The sequence below is a fragment of the Drosophila gunungcola genome, unplaced genomic scaffold, assembly GCF_025200985.1.
Source record: "Drosophila gunungcola strain Sukarami unplaced genomic scaffold, Dgunungcola_SK_2 000018F, whole genome shotgun sequence".
In the NCBI taxonomy this organism is placed as follows: domain Eukaryota; kingdom Metazoa; phylum Arthropoda; class Insecta; order Diptera; family Drosophilidae; genus Drosophila; species Drosophila gunungcola.
In genome coordinates this window covers 11,979-27,608 of record NW_026453200.1, presented here as the reverse complement: position 1 = coordinate 27,608, position 15,630 = coordinate 11,979, and the positions used below count along the sequence as shown (strand labels likewise).

General features: G+C 34.7%; 1 pseudogene; it reads right to left on the bottom strand.

The window, feature by feature from the left end:
- Nucleotides 1-1,584: 1,584 nt before the first annotated feature.
- LOC128263763 (protein unc-13 homolog A-like) lies at nucleotides 1,585-15,391 on the bottom strand (annotated as a pseudogene).
- Nucleotides 15,392-15,630: the final 239 nt, after the last annotated feature.

The window sequence follows — 15,630 nt, the reverse complement described above, 5'->3', positions numbered from 1 at the left end:
CAAATTTCCCGATAAATCAAAACAAAGAGCAGCTGTACAGACGCAATGAAGCACGTCTGTTAATTGTAACTGTCTATTATGCTTCATTGCGTCCATTTCGATATCGATAGCAGACGTGCTTGAGTGTAACTAGACTATTATTCTTTGCGATGTAGGCTTTGAAAAACTTCGACGTTTGTTAAAATCGATGTTTCGAATGTTTTGAACAAAATTATTCCCTATCGGACGTGCTTGAGTGTAACTAGACTATTATTCTTTGCGATGTAGGCTTTGAAAAACTTCGACGTTTGTTAAAATCGATGTTTCAAATGTTTTGAACAAAATTATTCCCTATCGGATTTTACTGCCAATAAAATCTGATGCAACAGGGAAACTGGACTTTGACTTCAATATGGCTTCCACAACATAAATAAACTAATGCCCTCATTCCACACAATTCATCCGTTGGATACGGTTGGAATTTTCAACAAATATGAAACTCCGATTTCCACAGAGCAAATCAACCTTCCACCTTCCGATTTCAGATAATCTGAACAGCTGTGGCTCGTTAAAACGTAAAAAAAGTCAACAGGTCAACCATCTTTGTTTATGTTTTGATGAGCTACAGCTGTTAAGATCAGCTGAAATAGGAAGGTGAAAGGAGGATGTGCTCTGTGGAAACCGGAGTATCACTCTTTTCAAAAATCCCAACGGTTTTTCAGGGATGGACTGAGGGGAAAGAGGGCTGCACCGCAGAAACATCAGCTAACTATCGCATAAATTAGTCCGACAAAGTCCGACAAACTTTAACGGCAGACTAACTGGGAAGATTTTTGAACTGCAAAACCTTATGGACCATCCCTGCAACGGATGGTGGAAGGTGGATAGATCTCTGTGGAAATAACCTATAAAATCGATGTTCCGGATGTTTTGAACAAAATTATACATTATCGGAATTTACTGCCAAAAAAATCTGATGCCACTGGCGAATAGTTGGTAAATTGTTATATTTAGTCTTACAAAATTCACTCTAACAATCTTTACTTATATTGTGATGAGCCATAGCTGTTATTGGTTGTGGATGTGCTCTGTGGGAATCGGAGCTTCACATTTGCCATCTTTTTCGCACGGACGGACTGTGTGGGAAACGGAAATTTGACATCAATATGGTTTCCACAACATAAACTAAAATGCTGGTCGGAACTTTTTGCCTGCAGTCCTGATATCGTATTTCCACAGATATCCATTCGCCTTCCACCATCTGTTGAAGGGATGGTCCATAATGTTTTGCCGTTCCAAAAACTTCCCAGTTAGTCCGCCATCAAAATTTGACGAACTTTGACGGACCAATTTATGCGATAGTTAGCCCATGTTTTTTCGGTGCAGCCCTCTTTCCACGCCTTCCATCCCTGAAAAACCGTTGGGATTTTTGAAATAAATGAAACTCCGGCTTGCACATCCTACCGATTTCAGCTGAACTAAACAGTTGTGACTCATTAAAACATAAACAAAGATGCTTGACCTGTTGGCTTTTTCCCAAATCTTGACGTAATGAGTAATGTCTTTACGTATTCTTCGGGGACATCTAAAAGTTCAAATTCAATATTTCTTTGAAAAATGTATATTTATTTTGTTGATTGATTTGTAATTTTATATATCTTTTATTGCAATAGAAAAAAATAAGGATTCACATGGACTTATTGTGTACTTATGTGAAGTATCTTTAACAAATATGTTTGAGAATTACCAATTAATATTTATACAGGTACTTATTTACAGAAATAGGAATGTGCATGTAGTGATTTTTAAATTTACAGATGAATATGGATTTAGTAAATAAATATAAAAAATTATATAAGCGTCTTGCCTGCATTATGTACAAATGCACGAATGTATGCGGATGTATTACAGCTGATCAGTTAAACATAATTGTGTATAGACAGAAGTTAGAAATAGTGTGATTATTTGGTTATCTTTCTAAGTGCTCTTTTCAATATTGGATATGACAATATAAACATCGAGGCTTGATGTAAGTCATTTCTGTGAACGTGGTGGAGTTATGATATACAGGTTTACGTCAATGAACATACATAGTGTTTAGATATATATTTATATTGCATATTTTTTGTATGATTTTGCTATATGGGAATACTTGTAATACAGAACACCGGAAAAAATAAAATAGCTATTTTGTCAAAGTAATATTATGTAATAGGTGAATTTGTAGATTTATGTGCCCATCGTTGGCTCCTGTCGTATTTCCGATTTCAGCTTGACAAATTCCTTGGCTACTTCATCATTGTTACGTTGTGATAAAATCCTTAAAATGGTCCAGCCCGTTTCGTCCATTTCAATACGTCTCATTAAGGGTAACCAGCAGGCGACAGAACCCTGTCAGTTATAACATAAATTACATGTTTGAAATGTATTTTATTTTTAAAAGCATTCCGAACCTTTTCTGAAATATCTTTTAGTGGGATTACAGCTACGCCTACGAGTCGATCGTCACGGGCAAACAATAGTCCTTAACGCAAATGTGCAACTCAAAAAAGTCTAGCTGCTCCTCATTTCCAATAGTGCTAATAAGACACATTTTGAAAATATCAACCAATTCAAGTTTTTATGTTTAACAAGGACTTACAAGCTGAACGACTCGTTGTATTTGGGTGACCAATTGTTTGACTTTGACTTAGTAGCGAATTTCCTTTTTTTTTCTTGTAGGTGTGGTCCGATTAAATTGATGTCAACAAATGGTCTAAACATACCGGACGGTATTTGCCATTTAAGATCATTAGCAGCAACAACTGAAGGTGAAGAAAAAGCGTTACATACAACTTGTTATAAATATATGTTTCAAATACTTATTTTGACTTACCTTTTACGTTTACTTTGTGTTCACCGGTGCCTGGATGAGAGAACAAGTCTATTTGCACGGAAATTTCGCCGACACTTTCCTCGGCGTTTTCAGGATCAACTGCATCAAGAAAAAAAAGGAATAAAGTAAGAAGCACAAACATTGAGGGGGGTTTAAACTTTTTTTTTCTGATTTAAAAATAAGTTTAGAATGTTCTGTACAAATTTTAAGTCAATCCGAGTAAAAACTAACAGAGTAACAGGGTTTCAAACGACCGACCGTTTTTGTAGTGCTCAAAAAAATAGAAAAAAAAAATAAAACAAAAACCTCGTGATTACCTCAAAAAATTCATTAGCTTTAAAAGTTATATACATATTTTTTGATACTTCGTCACGAGTTATAATGTTCACCGCAAACCATTTTTTTTAAGGCGCCTGGCTTATTTTTATACTCTTGCAGAGGGTATTATTATTTCAGTCAGAAATTTGCAACGCAGTGAAGGAGACATCTCCGACCCTATAAAGTATATATATTCTTGATCAGAATTACTAGACTAGGCGAGTCGATCTACCCATGTCCGTCTGTCCGTCCGTTTCTACGCAAACTAGTCTCTCAGTTAGTAAAGCTATCTGCATGAAACTTTCCCAAAAGTTGTTTCTATTGCAGGTAGTACATAAGTCGGAACGAGCAATAGGAACAATCGATTTTAATTTTTATACCCTTGCAGAGGGTATTATAATTTCAGTCAGAAGTTTGCAACGCAGTGAAGGAGACGTTTCCGACCCTATAAAGTATATATATTCTTGATCAGCATCACTAGGAGAGTCGATCTAGCCATGTCCGTCTGTCCGTCTGTCCGTCTGTCCGTCCGTTTATATGCAAACTAGTCTCTCAGTTTTAAAGCTATCTGCATGAAACTTTCCCAAAAGTTGTCTTTCTATTGCAGGTAGTATATAAGTCGGAACGAGCCGGATCGGACGACTATAGCATATAGCTCCCATAGGAACAATCGGAAAAATAAATGAAAAAAAATTATAACTTTGCTGTTTTTTAATTTTTGTTTAGTTCTTCGACATATAGTAATGGTAAAATATTTCCGATTTACGGTTTAAATTTCATCAAAATCGGACGACTATAGCATATAGCTCCCATAGGAACAATCGGAAAAATAAATGAAAAAAAATTATAACTTTGCTGTTTTTTAATTTTTTGTTTAGTTCTTCGAGATATAGTAATGGTTTAATATTTCAGAATTACGGTTTCAATTTCATCAAAATCGGACGACTATAGCATATAGCTCCCATAGGAACAATCGGAAAAATAAATGAAAAAAATTATAACTTTTCTGTTTTTTAATTTTTTGTTTAGTTCTTCGACATATAGCAATGTTTAATTATTTCAGAATTATGGTATAAATTTTATCAAAATCGGACGTCTATAGCATATAGCTCCCATAGAAATAATAAAAATATATAAAATAACTATCTAATAATTGAGCTGCAAATAATCATAGTTTCAATGTTTTTTTTTAGCACATACTCAAGTAAATCATAATTTAAATGTTTTCAAAAGTATTTAATTAATGCAATAGCTGCAAGGGTATATGAACTTCGGCTTGCCGAAGTTTGCTTTCCTTCTTGTTTATTTTTCTATTAGTTCTTCGACATATAGTCATGGTTAAATATTTCTGAATTACGGTTTAAATTGCATCAAATCGGACGACTATATCATATAGCTCCCATTGATTATAAAAATATATAAAATAACTATATAATAATTGAGCTGCAAATCATCATAGCTTCAATGTTTTTAGACATATACGCAAGTAAATCATAATTTTAATGTTTTAAAAAATATTTCATTTTTGCAATAGCTGCAAGGGTATATGAACTTCGGCTTGCCGAAGTTTGCTTCCCTTCTTGTTTTTATTATTTTTCTTTGAACATTTTTTCCTACATTCTTTAAAAGTTGTATAATAATTTGTAATTAAACTAAAAAATCATAAAAATCTTCGTTTTTTCGCCATTAAGAACCTATCCCCCCTTACTGAAGTCTGAATATTTCAATAAAAAATTATTACTATGGACGGCAGTACTCGTAGTGACGAAACGCACCAAAGCGTGTCCAGAATTGAAAATCTGCTGGGATGGTCCGATCGTTACGAGTAGTACACAACCAAAAGGAACCGCTTAAAGAATAGGGATTGCCAAGACTTTCGGAATATTCATTTGTTCAGGAGAAAGGGTGGTGACAGTAACATACTAAAGCTTTATTTAAGTGGAGTGTGAATTTTTTTTTTTTTGGCGCAGATAAATTTTTGCTTGGATCCAAAGCTCCGTGCAAAAGTTATTCAAAACTTTTTTTAGTATATCTCAATATCTACATTTTCCCGTGTCTGTTTGTCAGTTTCAAAAATTTTAGAATTCTGGTTGATCAGGTCGTAAAAAAAAATTTTTCTACGACTATTTGAAAAACTAGTTTATTTAACGGGAAATCGGTAAAGGAAAACTTTTTATTGTAATTATAATACAGGGTATATATGTAAATTTTTCAAGTCATGTTAATGGGCGTCATTACTTTTTTGAAATAAAAAGAATTAGATAATACCCAGAAATTTGTCTTTTAATGTTATATAAAATCCAATTAAATAAAAAAACAGTTTAAACTGTATCGTCTAAAAAATGATATAAAATAGTACGATCGTCTGGGTTTTCTGTCCTGATCTATTCACGCATGATAGAAAACGATTGCGAGAGCTTTAAGTATAGCTGACGCATCCAGACGCATATCGGCGATATCATAAACATCTAAGCAATGTTTTAACACTAGCAGGGCTGTATAAAATTATTAACAACCATACGTTCAATAAAGTATATCCAACAGTTTGAGCACATCAAATTGTACTTACCCTCATGAACTTGACTAGATATAAATGTTTTGATTAGTGTGTCTGTCATTTGCGTATATAAACTGAGTGCGTAACGTAAACTTTGCAGTTCGGACGATTTTTCCAGAAACGTCTTTTTCAGTCCATTGCCACCGGCGTGGAAATATTGTTTTATTGTATCTAAGGCAACGTCAAGCACGGCACACTGTTTGGGTGACAAGTTCTTTTCGACTTCCTTCGATATGTCCATTACACCACTAAGCGCACTTTTAACATCCTGCTTCCCTGCCATATGTGACTTAAACAGTCGGCCCATGTCTTCAATTTTTGCATTGGATGCTAAGTTTTTTGCATTGTCAGTAAGGTGCTTAAACATCATCTATTTAAAAAAGTACAATTATATGTCATCATATTATCATCATCATTAAAAAATCGGTATACGTACGGTTTTATCAGTCATTGGTGGTAGAACAATAGTTTTTTTCTAATATTCGCATCACAATTTCCATAGCTCCTTTAGTAACCTCTTTAGTACGGTCTTTTCACACGATTGGGCATATAGAGTTAAAGAGCCGTCGAGCAAATCCATAAGCGGCCTTAAAACTTCATCGGCCTCGACGGCAACCGTGTTTCTTTGAGCGGCTAGGTTCCCAGCTGCCAGAGTCCCACTACCTCCTTTGATAGAAAGTAGCATATCACCAAGTTCTCTTACAGACTGAGTTATTCGCGGCTCCAAGCTAAAGGCAATTAGGTATTAAAATCTTTATTCATTCAAAAGGTTGATTTATGCCCACCTGATAGCGAATTGTGATGCCAAATCGTCCAGTGCTGAATTTAAATTCTGCTGAAGTTCCTTCAAAATGTTGGCTGCGTCCTCCTCTAGCTTATCCCCTCCCATAGACTCAAACATTCTTTCCAACTGCACTCTCAGTTGTTGAATGTTGTTCATAAGTATGCAAGCCTAATGGCACAAAAGTGGAAGAAATTGGTGCGTTTATAAAAGTTAATGTTATTATGAAGGCACTTGGCACTTTGTCTACTCACAATTCTTTCATCCTTCATGTGATCTGGAAATTCTACTTTTACAATATCCGCATAAGCTATTAGCACTTTTACGATTGTTTTAGCAAAACGCCTCATGTAACGTTTCCAAATTTCTGGATCAGGACACTCGAGTTTGCTAACAACATCGAAACATTGCGTCAATTGCGTAAAAACGTCGACAACCGAATTTGAAAAAAGCGCGTGTTCGCTGCTCTTTTGAAACTGCAACCCAAGGAAAATAGTAATGGCATTTAATATTGAATGGTTTTTAAAATAACCACTAGAGACCTGCACAAGTTTAATAAAATGTACTTGAGTTAAGGAGATAGGTTGGCCCTATCGATAGTTTACAATGTTAAAAAATCTTAAAATAAAGTTGAAACCTCACCTTAAGGTGTTATATAGTTAACATTTTAAAAATATATATATTTTTTTTATTGTATTTTGTAAATGTGTCATATCGTTCCGGTGAACATATTCGAAGTTACATCATTTTGTCAAAAAAAATATTTTGCTTATTCCTTCGGTTAATTAATAGATTTGAAAATACTTTATCTCTTGATTTTATTGAATTTTTAATTTCGGAGGATTTAGTCCAAAGATATAGTGGTCAATAAAAACGCCTTAATCCCGGAGATTAGCTGTAGCTCAATTCCAAATAAATATACTTTCCAATACTAAATGTTTAAATACCGTTAAAATATAACATAACATGTGTACAAATTATCAGATAATTAAATTAAATAGTTTTCTCAGAAAAAATTTCCAAAAACTCGCTTTTTCGGCCTTCTGTATTTAACCCTTTCTACACAGAAACCCCTTAATATGTGCAAACAAATTTCAAAAACTCTTTCTTTAAAAAAAATATCTAAAAGTTGACACCGGTGTAGCACCTTAAATCTTTATATTATATGATTTCTTAACATTTACTATATTTCAAACAAAATTACCTCTTAAGGAGGAAAAAAGTCGTGACGATCGCACCTTTAACAAACAAAATATCTGATATCAAATTTTGTGACGAAATATGAATAGGCATTCGACTGAATAAATACACTTTTAAATGTTTCCATTCGGACCGTTTCATCTAGGTATTTGCCTACGCAGGCTTTTTTTTCTGAGCGTGACGAATGGATTTTAAAAAAAGTATTATAAATTTTGTGGCTTTAGGTACATTGTTTTAACTCGAACAAGTCTCTTGTTTCCTAATAATTCTTACCCCGTCTTTTTGGTCTCGCTTAAATGCGCCGTGAAGATATTCCAGTGATACGTCGTCGTTCTCATTAGCCATTGCATCACAAAGGCTCAAACCATGCTGGATAATCGGGAACTGCTCCTTTGTAGGGAGGCACCTCTTTAACGTAGTTACTATACAGCCATTTAACTCGAAAGTGAAGATCATATAAGCCGATGACTTGCAAAGACGATGCTGCTCGTGCTCTTCAAGTGCATACTCATGGCCACAGCAAAAGATGCACATTGAGGATTCTGATAGCTGCACACATGTATTAAATTAAACAAGATTTACAAATATATTACACTCCAGTGGCAAGTTTACCTGGCCAATATTTAGTTCCTGAGGAAATTGGTTTAAAACTGTGCCATAGCTGTTTTTATCTCATCTATCACTGACACGATCAAAGCTATAAGCTTGTGCCAGAAGTCTACGCTATCCAGTTTGGGTTCATGATCATCCGGCGCGCGTTTTGCTTCGTTGGGATCAACCTGTGTGTTCAAGAATAAAGAGTTACTTATCAAGAATACATAATTTTTTTCGAGCTATTTAGAAAATAAATGTTAATTGCCATTATTTCTGAATGATTGCAATTATTTTTATAAACCAGAATCTTTAAGCTTTAGAAACGAAAATAGGGTTTTTTTTTCACAAAATAAGTTTTTAAAAAATGGTTTTTAAATCTGTACGAACGACTATATCTAAAGCTATTGACCCAAAAAAAGAGAACCAGAATTATCAAAAAGGTCAAACAAACTTGCACTTCCTGGTGCATTATTAAGTATTCAATTGAATATTAAACTATCGATTAATTTAAAGCTTATTTAATTTTCTGCCTACGTTCAAAGTACTTGTGTATATTTCGCATAAAGATTGCGTTCAATACGCAAGAAAGAGAAACCAACAGTTCTTGAAAGTTGTATATTCAAAAGAAATACAAAATTGCGCCATTCTTTCATAGAAAAACTAGTTTTTTAGTGGTTGCACTAACAAATATCGATAACTATCGTTTTCACTAATTTTTTCTAAAACCTTCGGAGGGAATGGTTTGTAGTCGCATATATTTTTAATGCCTTGTAGCCTAATTCCATTGCCGCATTAGTGATCTTTCCATTGGCGCTTAGCATTTAGCTAATGGCTACTCCGAAATATGAGTGGCACGAACAGCTGACTTAGGTTTGTTTACTTTTGAATTGTCGCAACTCAAAACGAAATGAATTAAAAAACAATGAATATGAGGGAGTTAACGGATATCCTTACTGCCAACAGGACATCCATAATGCGACCGATGCATTTGCCAACTTTGGCGACAAGAAAGGGAAGCTGATGGGTTGTTGGACGGGTTTGCAAATGAGAGCACCACCCAGTTTTCAAAAAAAAGCAAGGTTTTTTTTTCCTGCCAGAGATCCAGAAATAATATACTGCGACCAGGAAATGACTCCTTTGACGTGGCCAAAAATATTTGAGAAGTAAAACATTTGATCTACCTATACCAAACCCTTTTTCACCTCATATAAAACGAATAATTCTAAACAATAGTTATTCTATAGGTTAAAGCCGTTTACCTGAAATTCTCTGTTGTAGAGTTCATAGCAGTTCTCGAACAAGAACTGATAAGTTGATCTCAGGCAAGCTTTAACACAGTCCTTAACCACTGTGCTCGCCCTCGGAGGACTAGATAGCTCTTGGCCCTGTGTGGATATATATTTAATATATTTGATTCAATCTAAATTTACAGTTCAATTACCTTCATGCGGAAAAAGGTAATGCTCGTCAATAATCGACTGTCGACTTAGATCCATTAACTTTTCCGGGCTCGATGCAGGGAAGTTGTTTTCATACATTGACAAATCAATTCTAAGTGAGTTGTGCAACTGGTCCAGCAGCTTTACAAATTTTTCTTTCTAATAAATAATTTAGCAGGTTTTGTAAAATATTATCATTGTTAATTAAGTAAGTAGACTAAATACCCCAAAATTGCTGGCCGCAAATCGATCACTGGCCGACACAGCTGAAGAAGCAGTTGTATGAGCATAATATGCATTTATATTTGCCAACAGTGTGCTCATTACGGCTGGTACTCCGGGGCAAAGGTATTTGGCAGATAAGCAATGAAAGTGCGTCATAGCTTGATAGATGTTCTCAATTCCATACCGCATAGAAAACTCATCGACAATCTCTCGGGAATTTCGTCAAAATACAGTTTCCAAGCATCGTCGCCTTCTGGGTTGGCAATTTAACCTTTAACATTATTTCAAAGTTGCATTATTTAAATGAGGTAAGCCAATCTTAAGGTAATAAATAATACAAAATGCTTACCATTCCGATGTTTTCTTCACAAAGATAATGAAACAGATTCTCGTGCAAGCAGGTATATTGAACATGATAAGGAGCTACCTTCTCCTCGCCCTTTATTTCAACGGATATGTGAAGCCGTATCGCACCTGATACGGCCGATTTGTCTGTGCGCTTCTCCAAGTTGTACCAAACATCCTTCACCGGAAAGCGTACGAACCTCTATAATTGTTTGACCCAAGAAGTCGTCCGACTCTCGGGTTAATTTCTGCCGAAGTTTTGACTTAAGATCGTTGTCTTCGTCCCAAACTCGTACTTTTATACGGTCTGAGGAGTTATGGCACTCGCTACATATACCCAATAAACAATAATTAGTTATGAGCGTATAAAGCAATATAAAAGATAATAACTTTAGAAGTTGTGCAGTTTTTTATTTGGCAGTTGGTATTGGAAACGTTTAAAACATTGGTTTACAAATTTTAATCGATAAATACTCCAAAGATCAATCCGGTAGGTGGTTGACTTTATTAGCTATTGGCTTAGCATCTATAAAAGGAACTTTAAAGAATATATTTCTATTAAAATAAGCTATCGATGACTGAAATTTTTTTAGCATAACTGGAGATAAAAAATAAAACAGGTGAAAACGTTATTTACACTTCAAAAATATGGAACTATTTTCCCGAAATAGCAGATTGCGAATTGTGCCTGTTTCAGGCCAGCAACTTTATCCCAAACGGAACGCACTCGAATGCATCATTTCCAAAGATTCGTTTATTACTGATTTTTCGCCACTTTCGCTTCTCCTTGGTGAGTGGTGAGAATAGCGAAACAGTTTTGGCGGTACAATTCAAATTTTTACAATAACGTCGTTAAGTAAAGTCGATAATAAGTAAATACTTAGAACCCTTGCAACACGGACCCGTTGTGGTGGTTTAATTTGCTCGCAGAGTGGTATGCCCCGTTTCATGACTAAGTGGTTCACGTTGAAAGTCTAAGTAATTCTTTCAAATTGTTTAGCAATTAATCTAAGTTATGACTAAATAGGTACCATACAAAAATTTGTGTCATTTTCTGAATCAGGGTAGTCCAACTACACCGAAATATCAAGATTCTTTTTGAAAATAGGCGTCGAAAGACACTCAACTCGCTTAGAACCGATGCTTCGTTTAAAAATTATTCGAAAATACTTTTTATTTGAACTTGTCAAAATGAAATGAGCCTTTGCTTGACGGTTATTAGGCTTATTTTAAACCAGGAAGCTACATACAAGATGTTGAAAATTTAGTTTCAATCACGCTGACCTAACATAGTAGTTTAGTTTTACAAAAAAAAAACAAACAAAAACTTTATTTAAGTTAAGTTTTCAAAAACCGCCCACGACATTTTCGTTTAAACTTGCAGGGAGTATTATAAATTCAATCGGCAGTTTGCAACGCAGTGAAGGAAACATATCCGACCCTGTAAGTATATATTTTGATCAGCATCTCTTGGAGATTCGATCTAACCATACCCTTGAACATTTGATTTGGTGCTTGGTTTGTTGTTATTGTAATTCTGTTGCCTCCCTTTTTATACCCTTGCAGAGGGTATTATAATTTCAGTCAGAAGTTTGCAACGCAGTGAAGGAGACGTTTCCGACCCTATAAAGTATATATTCTTGATCAGCATCACTAGGAGAGTCGATCTAGCCATGTCCGTCTGTCCGTCCGTCTGTCTGTCGTCTGTCCGTCTGTCCGTCCGTTTATATGCAAACTAGTCTCTCAGTTTTAAAGCTATCTGCATGAAACTTTCCCAAAAGTTGTCTTTCTATTGCAGGTAGTATATAAGTCGGAACGAGCCGGATCGGACGACTATAGCATATAGCTCCCATAGGAACAATCGGAAAAATAAATGAAAAAAAATTATAACTTTGCTGTTTTTTAATTTTTTGTTTAGTTCTTCGACATATAGTAATGGTAAAATATTTCCGATTTACGGTTTAAATTTCATCAAAATCGGACGACTATAGCATATAGCTCCCATAGGAACAATCGGAAAAATAAATGAAAAAAAATTATAACTTTGCTGTTTTTTAATTTTTTGTTTAGTTCTTCGAGATATAGTAATGGTTTATATTTCAGAATTACGGTTTCAATTTCATCAAAATCGGAACGACTATAGCATATAGCTCCCATAGGAACAATCGGAAAAATAAATGAAAAAAAATTATAACTTTTCTGTTTTTTAATTTTTTGTTTAGTTCTTCGACATATAGCAATGTTTAATTATTTCAGAATTATGGTATAAAATTTTATCAAAATCGGACGTCTATAGCATATAGCTCCATAGAAATAATAAAATATATAAATAAACTATCTAATAATGAGCTGCAAATAATCATAGTTTCAATGTTTTTTTTTAGCACATACTCAAGTAAATCATAATTTAAATGTTTTCAAAAGTATTTAATTAATGCAATAGCTGCAAGGGTATATGAACTTCGGCTTGCCGAAGTTTGCTTTCCTTCTTGTTTTACCTTCATTTTTTCTGAGCTTGTGTAATGGAGTAAATAATTTAAAAGCCAGCTAAAGAGATACTTAAGAGGCTATATTATTAATGGGCTTTACGTATGGAAGTGGAAATACCAAAAAAATTATATTACATTTTACATCCATCTCAAAAAATTATATTTAAATTAAACAAATAATTGAATGGTTAATGGAAATAAACGTATTTTATAAATTCATCTGTAATTAAATTCAATGAAACCAAATATATAAAATAAAAGCTCTACAAGCAATACAGCTTTTAACGCTTTTTGATTTTAATGAGTTCAAACAAAAATTAATGGAATAAATTTAAAATTAAATCCATTTCCACTCTTCATATTGGTATTTTATTATAAGATAATGATCCAAATAAATACATTTTAACTCTTATGTCATTTGCAACAAATGCTTTTACCTCTTTCAATTTACACAAAACTGCGAGTGTACCATTGAAAAAATCACCATAATGGATATGAAAAATAAGCACTAAGGATGAGGGATTGCACGGAGATGCAATAAAATTCATTAACCCGAACTTAATTAAAATTAATAGGCAACAAGGCACAGTTGACTCGAGGCAGCCAGTTTATTAGTTCATGAAGCGTTAATTGCATTTGTCGAACCGGATCCCTCCACCTGAGCACTTAGCCCATTTTCCCTTTTCGCCCAGCGACATCGAAGCAGCTATCACGTCCACAAAAACAAAAACGTAAGCGAGATGAGACGGCCATAAATCGAAATCAAATCAAATGCCTGGCAATGTGGACTATAAAATACTTGAAGGAGTTTTTTCTTTCCGCTACTGTTTTCCTCTGACCACCACGCCCACCAGGTCCAGTATTTTGTCTGTTGGTCTCCCACTGGTTTTCCTCCACACTGCCGCCTTTTATGAAAGCATACAACTTTATTTGTTTTCAATGGCAATATTTTGCAGGCAAAAAATGTCTTCTCTGTATACCCACTATGCGCAAAGGTTGGCACGGATCTAAACTAATATTGTTACAAAATATGTTTTGTTAAAGTCTTTAGATGACTTAGTTGTGTATTCATGCAAGCTACTAGTTCTTCTTTCATATTTTGACTTCAATTATTTTTCGGCAAGAATATAAAATTATAAACATCGTTTTAAAAATTTAACTTATTGTTGCCAAATGCCAGAAAAATGAAACTCATTAAAAAATAAAAAATATTACAAATATATCAACATTGCCTATAGTTGTCTAGTATAAGACATACAAATTTTGAAGGGTATATTAACGTCTGTACTTCAAGGCAATGTAAGTGCTTGTTTTTTGTGTGTTATTGTTCAGCTCTTAGAAAATATCTCTGTGATACATTCGCCTAAACTAGTCGAGGGTTTGTGTTGAATTTCCCCGAAAGTGAATCGCTTTTATTAGTTGAGGCAGCTTGCGTTGAATTGATTTGTTGTTATCGCATTGTTTGTGGGCTGTGGCCAAGTGGATAGATGGATGGATAGATGGATGTGAATGTGGATGTGGATGCGAATGCGAATGGCTAGAGTGGACGAAGGATCTCGTTTAGGGACGTGTCATGTGGCAATCAAAATTGAAAATAAAAGGCAACAGCTGCGATGTCAACAAAATAAATCAGCGGCAGCAATTTCATTATTTGACAGTAAACGCGGATAAACTGTTTCGGCCTGCACTTGGAGCAGATGGCTATCCTCTGATGGTGGTGCCGAAAAGTGGAAATTGTTATTTGTGCTATATTTCACAGTCGAATACACGTACGACTGCGTACACAATTAGCAGCTTCCTCTTTAGTTGTTTATTAATTGAGCTGCAAAAAGTTGAACTGTTTTCCGTTTTAACTTCACCTGATCCTTGCCACCTTCTTGCACTGGAAACAAAAGTTATAATGAAAATGGCTGCAAAACTTAAATCAAGAAGGGATTTCGGCTAACTAAATAATGTAATTTTTTTTGTTGAAAATTTTTAAATTTAGAAAAATGAAGCCCAATAAATACTTTATAATTTATTTATTATATAGATGTAATATATACGGCTAGTCCGTAGCTATATAAATAAAAAAGCAATGAATATCAAAAATGAACATTTCAATATTTAGATCTTTACAAATTCTATTATTTATATAATGCTAACTTATATTTAAAACTAAGAGCTCACAAAAAATGATTAGAGCTATAGCTGCTAGAGGACTTCCGCTCATGGAGTAGTTTAGTATTCTAAGTATAGGTTTTTAGAGCTACTTATAATTTTATAAAAATGAAATAATAGCTTGCATAGACTATTGACTTAGAAATTATGTATAATAAAACAAAATATATAATAAGAAACGTTAATCAATCAATATGCAACTTTATATTATTATTTATTATTATATTAATTTGCATCAAATACTTTTCCGAGTGTGGAGGTTCCTATTTCCGTATCCTGCAGCTCCTGTTGGAGGAGGATGAGGAGGAGCGTCCCACCGTCGGCAGCCAGCGACAACAGGAACCAAGTTCCCAGGGCCAGATCCAGAGTCAGAAGACCGGAGTCAGAGCCGCAGTGGAAGTCATGGCAACAACGTATGGAAATCCACATGTGCGTGTGCACACAAAAAGTTGCTCTGGGAATTCCTTGAGAGGAGTTTCGGAGGAGGAACACGGGAATGGGGGTATGGTGGGATGGTGGGGTAGCCAAACCACAGGAGGCTCTGCAGAGCTGCCGAGATTGGAGGGAATGCTACGAATAAAATTTCATTAAATACACCAACAACAGACAAGTGCACGCAATTATGGTGAGATAGTTAAGTTTTGATTGTGGGAATCACGCATGAGTAC